General features: G+C 43.9%; 1 protein-coding gene across 7 annotated transcripts in view; it reads right to left on the reverse strand.

Moving 5' to 3' along the window:
* Tmem241 (transmembrane protein 241) overlaps positions 1-11828 on the reverse strand; it is a gene marked incomplete at its 5' end in the record, with an annotated part of 121622 nt that overhangs the window by 49234 nt on the left and 60560 nt on the right.

An 11828-nucleotide genomic window follows, 5' to 3' on the forward strand; every position in this document is an offset into this window, starting at 1 on the left:
GCTGCTTCTCTCTCTGGAATTTGAACTTGGTCACAAACAAGAAGTCAGGAGATTAAAAAAGCAGAAAGCCTTCCAAAAATGTCTCAAGAAAAGGAATTAAGCATTTCCACAGCAGATAACTTAATCCTTCCAAATCTGGAATTTCTGACACTCTGCAGGAGCCTGGTTCTCCAGAGCCCTGGGCTTTAGTGTGTATCTCAGTTACAGGCAGCCTGGAAGGGCTGGGATGACTTTGTTAAGTACTCACTGTTTAAGAGGTATGCAGTGAAACGTGAGCAACTACTTCCTTCACCACTCGTATTATGGATCAAGCACTGCAGGCTAGGGATGCAGCTTAGTAGTAGAGGCTTGCCTAGTATATGGAACCCTAGGTTCCATCCCTAGGCACGTGAGAGCACAAACACACACACACAGAGAAAGAGAGAGAGAGAGAGAGAGAGACAGAGAGACAGAGACAGAGTGAGAGACAGAGAGACAGAGACAGAGAGACAGAGAGAGACAGAGACAGAGAGAATTTCAGAACAACAGACTTAAAAAGCTCTGTACATCTGTGAAGTCCCTAAGTGATCTCAAATGATTCAACCATCTATTAGAAAGTTCTGAGTTCTATCTCTCTGACAGTTTGATTTTAACTGTGATTATAAGCTTTGCTTGTGTACCTGAGTGTCTAACTAAAAGGGATTCTTGGGATTTGGTTTCCATGCAGCCTACCACGAGGTCAAGAGTTCTTGTTGTTTTGGGGTTACTAGTCCACTGACTGCCTCTACCTTCCAATTGGAACCTGTGTTGATAAGAAGGACCTTGTTAAACTCATCACCCGTCTCAGACCTCTATTGTATAATGTTCATAGTGTATTGTAAGGTCTCTTTCCCCACAGAAGTGATAGCCAAGATAACCCTGGGATTGCAAACCGCAAGAGAGGCCAGAGCCTCTCACTCAGGCATATGGAAGGGACATCCTCAGAGTATTTGTTCTGTCTCTTTGGCAGCTGCTGGCTCTTGGCCTTTGCCCAATTTCCCTCCCAGTGTGAGAGGAACTGCAGCCTGGTCAGCAAGATCATGAGGATTGGCAGGGAGGGCTATCTGTCAAATCCAAGACCTTGAGACCCCTCAGCTGTGCCTATTCTAGGCACCCCATCTTTTATCACAAATGCTTCAGGCAGTAAGCTGGATTTGTAGGTGCAATGCTAATATTTATATCCTAGCCCAGACTTCGGATGAGGTCTAAAGGACACAGAAGTGGTTGGGGTAGATTGGGAGGGAGAAAAGAAGAAATCATAGTCCTAAGGAACTTGTCAGATGATAACCCTCACCCAGATCCCAAAACTGATTCCGTAAGTTACAGGGAGAAAGAAGGAGGGAATGAGAGGAGGAAAGGACGAAGGATACAAGAACAGCCTGTCTTTATCCTTAAGTCATTTCCAAAACCTTCAACACATTTCTCACCAGCACCTACCTGACTATAACACCTCACCTGGCTAACCCCCTAGAATTGAAGACTCTTAAGAACAGGGATTTCATCTTACACACCCCGGTCTCCACTGTAAGTTAGCACCACACAGACAGCCTAGCAAGCACTACTGAAAGACAGATATCTGAAAGACCTGGAAGTTTCCTGATTGACCTGGAATGTTCTAGAGTTTCCAGTTGACTATGTGGTCTTCAATTTTCAGTTGGCTCCAAATGCTTTCTTTTTGATGCATTCAATCTGCCTCTCTTTAAACAGAGAAGGATGCCTAGTTCCCCTTAAGCAGCAAAGGTTGGTGACTTTGCCATAAATAACCCAGGAGAGCTCAATCCAGGGACCTAAAGAATATGTGAAGATGTGGGGACTAAGGAGATGGCTCAGTGGTTAAGAGCACTTGTTGCTCTTGCAGAGGACCTAAACCCAATTCCCAGCACCCACAATCAGGTAGTTCACAGCCGCCTAAACTCCAGCTTCAAAGGATCAGACACCTTCTTCTGGCCTCCACTGGCATCTACACACATATGGTGCACATATATACACTCAGACCCACACACATATATAAAATAAGAAAATAAATCTGAGAAAAAATATGAAGTTTTTCACAAAATAACACTCTTGTGCTACTTTGTGCTGAGCTGCACAGTGTGAGAACCAAGTAGGTGGTTATGGGCTTGAGTCACTGATGGTGGCAGCAACTCGAGGCTTCTGCCATCAAGTCTGAGTGAGCCTTCGTGGCTAGGTTCCAGTTCAAACTCTGCCAACCAGAGGGAGTGAACTCCACTTCTCTGAAGAATACAGAAAGCAAAATCACCACAGTGAAAAGTGGCATGGTCTAGTGCCTGGGGAGGTCATTGTGCCTATGTGAGGTCAAGCAGCAACAGTGCCCACCCCAGGTGCCAAGGTCATTGCTGGCTCATGTTCCTGCAGATCTCCCTGGTCCTCTGGTTCCTTGAAAGCCTCTTTCTTGAATACAAGGGCAGAGGAGCCCATAAGAATACAAAGTGCAAACTTAAAAGTTGGGAAGAATTTCTCCTCTCTACTAGCTGTCCAAATAGCTTAAAGAAAAAAGAATTAAGGGTCTTCTCAATCAAGATTCCAAGGCAAATGGAACTCTAAGTTCAAGGCTAGCCTGTTCTTCATCTGAGGTCCAGGCCAGCCAGGGCTATATGGTGTGACCCTGTCTCAAAACCAAGAGCAAACAAAGGAACTTGGACAGGTTCTTAGCACTTGGGTTTTGTAAGATTTACTACTCCAGTCAAGATTGTTTCACTACCCAACAGACCTCACTCACAAAGGGATGTTTGGGAAAACTCCACAGCTGCCAAGGTTTGAAGTCTGTGGAGTCTTCTGACAGGACAAAGCAGCAGCAGATGCATCTGTTCTCAAAGCACCTGACACACAATTTGTAAAAGTTCTAAGAAAGTCATAAGGGGCTGAAGAGATGGCTCAGCGATTAAGAGCATTGGCTGCTCTTACAGAGAGGACCCAGCTTTGGTTCCCAGCACCCCCATGGTGGCTAACAACTGTCCATAACTCCAATTCCAGGGGAATCTGATGCCCTCTTCTGACCTTCATGGGCATTGCACAACTCAGGTGCACTTACATACATGCAGTCAATATCCTCATACACATAAAATAAAAATAATATTTTTAGAAAAAGAAAGTGACAAACATGATCTTGGTGATCACACAGAGCATCTCTACAAAAAGACCACACCTAGAGGCTAGGGAGATTCTTGGGCAATAAAGTACCAGCCGCACAAGTATAAGAACCTGAGTTTGCTCCCCAGCACCCACCTAAAAAAGCCAGGCACTGGTGACATGTGTTTGTAGTCCCCGCACTGAGGAGACAGAGACAGGCAGTTCCTTGGGGCTCACTGACCAAGTCAACCTAGCTGAATCATTGAGTCCATTGAATTATTGGATAAAAGTGAGAGAGACCATGTCTCAAACAAGGTGGGTGATATCCTGAGGAATGACACCTGAGGCTGAACTCTGGCCTCCACACGCATGCTCACACATGTGCACACACAAATATGCATAAGCATGCATACATATATGCACATACACACATGAAAGAACAAAACACACCTTTATATTACCTAACACCCAAAGAGGTTGTACGATGCTCCCCTGAGATACTCAGGGATTAGATAATCATGGTACTAGTATACACAGAAGGATCCAGATTCTTCTGGAAGGCTGCCAACACTGTACATCAACCAACACCAACCTTTGCCAAGGCCTTTGCAGGAACCCTGTGACAATACTCAGACCTTCAGAACTCTGGACCCTGAAGTTTGGGGACATCCCTCCTTGGGAGAGCCTCAGTCACTTACAGCAAGCTCTCTGTGCTGTTGACATTAAGAAGCACAGCCAGCATCACTGGCTCTGCAGAATCTTTCTCCCGAGTTCAATTTCCTCTGTCTGGCCTCTTCAATGATACCACTTCAGTTAACATGAAGCTGCAACGAGCTGAAGTCACAGACAGGATTCCTTTCGTGTGCCAAGCTGATGTATGGTGTATTGAACAGGTTTCCACAACCCCCTGAGCTGCCAATCTAGACCAGTCCTCAACATTGGCATGCAGTGAGTTCAAAGCAAGGAGAACAAAGGGAAAGCCATCATCTGATAGGCGTGTGTGTGTGTCCAGACACACACACACAACCAGTGCTGGGGACTAAATGAGGCCTCACACATACTAGCTGAGTCTCTGCCACTAAGCCATACTCCCAAGCCTTTACAAACAGAATTTGAAAGAAAAATACTCCTCTTTCAGTGTGACTACATTCCAAAGAGGTCTGCAAATTAGAGCGTTTTCTTTTTGTCTCTTACATACACACTATAAGATTTACCCTTGAATTTGAAAATGTACACTTTCTGGGTTTTGGTATATCCACAACTGTGTAATCATCCAACTATCTAATTACAGACCATTTTCATACCCTTGTAAAAGAAATTGATGCTCATTTTGTCTTACTCTTCTGTATGAGCCATTCCCTATTCTCAGGCTGCTGACCCAGACAGTGGCAAAGTATTCAGGGTATTTTCATAATGACCTAAATGCTTAGCAGTAATTCAGGATAAAACATTGGAGCACTAGCCAGAACAGATAAATTATTCCCAGCATCCACCACTCTGGAAAACTGGAGGTTAAAACAGACTCCAAAACAAGAGCCGCTCCAGAAGGAAACTCAGGGCTGACTTACAAAAGTTTTCGCTTGCTTGGAACATTTCATAATAACATGCAGGATCCTCGGAAAAGAAGTAATCAAAGAGAAGAATCTGGCAACAAGGTCAAATGCCCTCTACTCTGGCTTTCCCAGGCTGTACACACGCTCTGCCTCCTCTGAGCGTCAGCTCCCTCACTTGCAAACTTTGGTGACACCTGGGATCACCATTAAGACACCTTCCAGCTCCGATAACCACAAGTGTAACAAATATACAGACACAATCTCTTAGCTGAATGGCAAATGCATCTCCTTGGATTAAAAAAAAAATCAGTTACCCAAGTTCATTGGAAATAATCTAAGAAGTAAATACACAGGTAAAGCAGGTGAACCTTCCGATATGACTTCCCAAAGGCTTTCAGTTTGAAAGGCAGAGCACATAAGCATCTGTAAGGCCCACCAGAGGACTGAGAGGAGCCATGATAGGAAAGCAGATACCAGACAGTATGAGTAATAAAAACCATTTAGTGCTGACAGCTTTGGGGGATTTATTAGGCTTTTAACACATGATGGTGGCAAGGACATTGAATGGCAAACCTGAAGATTTCTGAGATGTCACCAGGTTGTCACAGTGAGTGGACCAAAGTGATAGGGCTTTAGTGTGGACAAGTGGAGAGTAACATATTAAGGAAAAAAATTCAAATTATCTATAAGAGACATGGGTTTAGACATGGTATATACAATCTAGAAGCATTACCCCTGGGTCACACTTGAAGTTTCTCTGAGGAAACTCAGAGGGTTGGAAGCATCAGAAAACACCATCAGAAAGCTGTCATTGCTCTGAGTGTGAGAGCAGGAAGGGACACTCAATGGCCCTTCCCACCATTCTCATTATGCATATATGAAAGACCCTGAGAGATTGAGTGGTGCCTTTGGCATACCTGTAGTCAAACATGTTTGGGTATTTTTGTTTATTTTGTTAGTTGGTTTGGTTTGAAAATGTTCAAGTCTAATCTACCTTTGTGAGGTAAAAAGAGGGTAGAAACTTAACCCAACTATGATGCCGAGGCCTAGGACAATCGGGAGATTAGTATGATTAAATAAGGTAAAGAGCTGGGACCCCTCACCCCACACCCTACACCACAATTTAATACTGGTAGCTTTATAAGAAGATGGAGAGACACCAGAGAAAACATATATACAAATTCATCTTTGGGACTCTGCTAGTGCAACCATTCTGACAAAAATGAGGATACTCTAAAGAGACATGTCTAAGTTTGGAAGACCACCTGCCCAGTCAGTAAAATGCTTGCTATGCACGCAGGAGGACCTGAGCTTGAGTCCCAGAACCCACAGAAACAAGCTAGGCATGGTGCACCCACTTGTAATCCTAGCCCTGGGAAGGCAGAGACAGACCCCTAGCTAATCAGAAATCCCAAGGCCAGAGAGACAGACAGACAGAGACAGAGACAGAGACAGAGAGACGTGACAGAGAGAGACAGAGAGACAGAGACAGAGAGCAAGAGAGTGCGAGAGCAAGAGAGAAAATGAACTGTGCCCCTCTCTTTGGCTATCAAACTAGTGAGACAATGGTCCACCCAAGGAAGGAATTTCCCAAGCAATCTCATGCTGAAAGAAAGAAAAGCTGAAGTCTGGTACCAGTTAGAAAAGGAACTTGTCTCCCAGGAAGAGATTTCACAGGGTTCTGACAATTTATCAGTCTACCTTTCAGTAAAGACTGGAGCCAAACCTTGGGGATGGGAGGGACCACACCTTGACCAGATATGCATACCTCTTGTTTTCTATTTAAACCTAAACTTCATATTAAGACCCCAGAGACGGACTTGGAAGGGGGTGGCATTTTACTGGCTCTCTTTGTTCAATCCTCTTCCCAATGCAGTCATTGCATAAATCTCCCTTCTCTGCTTTTCACTGTTACTTAGCTCTGTAATTCGTCTATTGCGGACCCATGGCCAAACCTAGCTAGTTAAGGCTCTAGGGCCCAGGTTCTGACTCTAACAACTCTAGTAATGCAGCAAGAAAGCCTCAGCAGATGTGGCCCTGTGACCTTGGACCATAACTAGAAGCCAAAATAAGCCTATTTTCTTTATAATTCACCCAGTCTGTAGTATTGTGTTATTAGCAACAGAAAATGTACTAAGACTTCAAAACCTTTCAAGGCAAGAGATAAATAAATAAAACAGCATGACAGAATAGAACATTTAGGGAAATTCCTAAATCTGAAAAAAGAACAAAAGACATGTCTAACGAGACACGTCTAAGTTTGGAAGACCACCCGCCCAGTCAGTAGCTGAGGCAAAGCAGAGTAAAGATGCTTTGAAAACCAACTTCTTTACTCCAAAGTTAAGAGAACTGGATGGTTAACATGATTTTTTAATGGTATTGAAATGTTAGAGAGACCAGTGAAATGGCTCACCAGGTAAAGGCACTTTGGCACCAAGTCTGATGACCTGATTTGATCCTCAGGACCTACATGGTGGAAAGTAAGAACCAACTCCCACAGGTTGTCCTCTGATCTCCATAAGCATGGTAAAGCATGCATGCAGGTGTGAAAAATGTAAAAAAAAAAAACCTTCAATGACGTCAGCTAGAAACAGGATAAATTTGACTTTTTTTCAACAAATCCTTTAGCACAGCACTCAAAGGCGGTTCTAGATGATCCTGGGAAGGCATTTTAGAAGAGGGTCAAAGTAACAGAATAACCTGTGTATCTAGGATTGCACCAGATGAACGCACAGACATCAAAATTCATGCAGTGACTTGAGGGTTAAGACAGATTAAAAACAGCCTCCAGGAGGGAGAAGTCAGTGTAACAAAAGAATGACTTCCATTCTGAAGAAATAGAGAAAAGCATGGAAATCAGCAAGGTTGTGCTGAACAGCTGATAAGAATGGAGAAACAGAAAGCTCTGTAGGGAGGATGGATCCCAGGGCTTTGCCCCCACTCCCCTGCAGAGGAGCAGAAGCTAAAATCTCATCCTCAAGGTAAGCTGGGGAAGGGACTGGCCCCACCCAAGGACAAGTCCACAGCTCTCACAGGCCTTAAATCGTGTTGGGGAATCTGGTGTGATAGTGACTCTTCCTATGTGACAGGTCAGGACTGGAGAAATTCAGTTTGTAACTCCTTATATCTCAGAGGGCAATAGCCAGGCACCATCTTCAGAGGGGGCCTATTGTATGAAACTGAGCTACTCTGGGGGCCTGAAGACAAAGCCCAGTCACAGCTTAGGGAGTCTGGGGACACCCTGCTTCAGTCCCTTTGGAGACAGCTGAGTGGGGGCAGTCCTGGAGAGAGGGAGACCTGGACTTGGGTACACTCAGAAGTACAGATACGAGGTTTGGGCTCTGAAGGGGTAGTGTTCAGTGGTACCACGCTCTGTGGTAAGGAGCAAACCCAATCACCTAAGGATAACTTGGGACACTGACAGCCCCAGGTCACAGCCAGCAGGGTGCTCAGCCTCTGGGGCTGCCTCTCTACTGAAGTTAGCTAGTGATAGGACTGAGAACTCAGCTCACTGCTAGCCAGCAGAACTCCAAAATTTCCTTGTCCTCCTTCCTCCCGCAGGATGTGTAATGATGGGCAGGATTTAAAACATGAAGACAGCCTTCCAGTACATACCTCTGTGTCCTGCTTGCTCCTCCCCTTCTGCAATGCATTTGGGGTACATCTGTTGCCTCCAGCATTAGCCACTCTACAGTATACAAACTGTGGGGTGTCAGGAGCAAATAAGAACCCAGGCCATGGACTGCAAAACTAAACAAGGCCAGGAGTGATTCTTGGTAATGAAAAAAGGAAGCTCCTAAGGAGAGTGCAGACCTCAAGAACAACTGGCCCTTGACCAGTCTGGTCTTAGGCCCTGACTAAATGGCAAGAGAGACAAGCAATTCCAACCTCAACTGATAACCTGCTCCACCTGGCAGGGTCCAATCAGAGGACCCAGAAAAAGGTGTGTGCTGGATAGTGTCAATTGTCAACTTGACATACTGGGAAGAGGGAACTCAGTTTGGGGATTTCCTCTATCAGATTGGCCTATGGTCATGTCTATGTGGCATTTTCTTGATTGTTGAGTGATGTAGGGGGGCCCAGACCACTGTGAGTGATGCCACCCCTGGAAGATGGTCCTGGCTGCAGGGCTGGAGAGATTGTTCAGCAGTTAAGAGCACTGGCTGCTCCTCCAGAGGTCCTAGATTTGGTTCCCAGCACCCACATGGCTGCTAACAACCATCTAGTTCCAGGAGATCTGACGCCTCTGACCTCCATAGCATTGCAGGCAAAATGTATACATAAAATAAAAATAAATAGAAGTTTAAAAGCAGAAAAAGAAAAAGAAAGCAGGCTGTGCGCAGGCCAGAGGAGCAAGCCAGAAAGCAGTGCTTCTCCGCAGTCTCAGCTTCTGACTCCAAGTTTCCTGCCTTGAGTTCTTGCCCTGGTTTTCTCTCAATGATGAACTGTGATTGAGACACATGAGCCAAATGAATGCTTTCCTCCCCAAGTTGGTTTTGGTCCAAATGTTTCACAACAATAGAAAGCAAACTAGGACAAGGTGCCCCAAACAAGCGCTCTGCCCGTCTCGTTCATGTTTTTTCAACTTTGTTCATTCTTTTCTCTCTTCTTTGTGACCTTTGTGCTTTTACTTAAAAAAACAAAAACAAAAACTATACTTTTATTATTTTTTTTATTTCTTATTTTTTTAGGTTAGAATTCAAAGTAATGGGTTTCTACGGCATTTTCCAACTCACACATCATTATACCTCGCTCTTACTCATTCTCCTCCTCCACTGCCCCCCTGCCCCTGCCCCCCCCCCTTTTGCTGGTTGGTACTAGGGACTGAGCCCTCAAAAGAAGACTGACCAGCAAGATGACCTCCAAATAAAACCAAAAGGGATGCCCATTGCTACAGATGCACAAATCATAACACAGAAACACAAAAACACAAAAAAGCAAGACAACATGACTGTTCCAAAAAGACCCCCTGATAACTGAATCCAAAGACGACAACACTCTGAAAGGCTAGGTGACACAAAAACTTCAAACACTGAAATGTAAAAATGATCAATGATTTTAAAAGACATAAAAATAGTGATAAATGAATCAAGGAAGTCAGTTTAGGAGCTACGTAAGACAGCCAGCAATGTGGGTAAGGAGTTCATCAAGGAAACAAATCCTGAAGGGAGGAAGTCAGAACTGGTGAAATGAAAAATTCAATAATCCGATTTTTAAAAACAATGGAAAGCATCACCAATATACCAGATCAACCAAGGAGAGAAGGGCAAAGATAGAAGATCAAGAGCACTCTACATCCAAACAGCATAAAGAACAGCTAAGCATGACCACAACTTCTGAGAACTCTAGGACATGATCTCAAGAGATTAAGCCGAAGAACTCATGGAACAAGAGGATCTGAGATCCAAACCAATGGAAGAGAAAAACATATTCAATAACTCAACACTACACTGAGATTCCATCTCACCCTAGTCAGAATGGTCATCAACAAAACAAGCAACGTCATGGCTGGGACAATGGCTCAGTGATTGAGAGTGTATACTGCTCTTGTAGAGGAGATGAACTCAGTCCTCAACACAAACATCAGGAGGCTTACAGCTGTTGTAACTCCAGCTCCAGAGGGATGCAATGCATCTGGCTTTGTTGGCATCTGTACTCACGTATACATTCCCACAGACATACAGACACACACAAACACACACACACATATTTTTTATTTTTATTTATTATTTTTATTCTATGTATATGCATGCATTGCCTGCATGTATGTAAGTGCACCCGTGTCATGCAATGCCCACAGAGGTCAGAGGAAGCTGTCGGATCCCCTGGAACTGGAGTTACGGACAGTTGATAGCTGCCATGTGGGTGCTGGGATTTGAACCCAGGTCTTCTGCAAGAACAACCAGTGTTCTTAACCACTGAGCCATTTCTCCAGCCCCCAATAAATCTTTTTTATAAAGAAAGCAGGGGCTGGAGAGGTGGCTCAGAGGTTAAGAGCACTGGCTGCTATTGCAGAAGATCTGGGTTTGATTCCCAGCACCCACATGGTAGCTAACAACCATACATAACTCCAGTTCCAGGGGATCCAATGCCCTTTTCTGACCTCTGCAGGCACTGCACAACATGGGTAAACTTACATACATGGAAGCAATATATATATACAAAAATTTTTTTTTTTAAAGAAAGCAAACAACAGATGCTGGTGAGGAGGCAGGGGAAAAGATAACCCTTATGTAGTGACGATGGGAGTTTAAATTGGTATAGTCATCAAAATCAGTGAGGAGATTCCTAAAAAACTAAAAATAGAGCTACCATATAATTCATCTATATACTCTTGGGTATGTACCCCAAGGAATCCAAGTCAGCATTCCAGACATACTTGCTATTCATACTTACTGCAACACTCTTCACAAACAGCCTAAATGTCCATCAACAGAAGAATGAATAAAGAAACACTCTCTCTCTCTCTCTCTCTCTCAAGTTGTATTCAATCTTAAAACTAAATAAAGGGGCTGGAGAGATGGCTCAATGATTAAGAGCACTGGCTGTTCTTGTAGAGAACCCAGGTTCAGTTCCCAACATCCACATAGCAGCTAAAAACCATCCATAACTCCAGTTCCAGGGGCTCTGACACCCTCTTCTGGCCTCCCAAGGCACTGCATATCATGGGTGCATTTACACGCAGACAAAACACTTATGCACATAAAATAAATTATTTTTTAAAAAAATAAAATAAAATTGGGGATGGAGAGAATACTCAATAGTTAAGAGTACTGACTGCTCTTGCAGAGGATCTGGGTTCTGTTCCCAGCACCTACATGGCAGCTTACAACTGTCTATAACTTCAGTTCCAGGGGATCTGATGCCCTCTTCTGATTTCTGTGGACATTGCATGACATGGGTGCACTCACATATGTGTGTAGACAAGAACACTCATACACATAAAATGAAAACAAATAATTTTTAAAAATAAAAAGATAAAATTATATTATGCAGATCATCCTATTAAGTGAAATAAGCCTACACAGAAAGATAACTATTGCCATGATTTTTTCTCATACGTAGAATCCAGGCTTCAAAATACACCAATTTATATGTATGGCATGATAGTAAACGGAGACTGTTTTGGGAGAAGGAATGAAACCAGTGGGAAGGGTGGGGGGATAA

This window comes from Nannospalax galili, unplaced genomic scaffold (genome assembly GCF_000622305.1).
Source record: "Nannospalax galili isolate Female #2095 unplaced genomic scaffold, S.galili_v1.0 scaffold162, whole genome shotgun sequence".
NCBI classification, from domain to species: Eukaryota; Metazoa; Chordata; class Mammalia; order Rodentia; family Spalacidae; genus Nannospalax; species Nannospalax galili.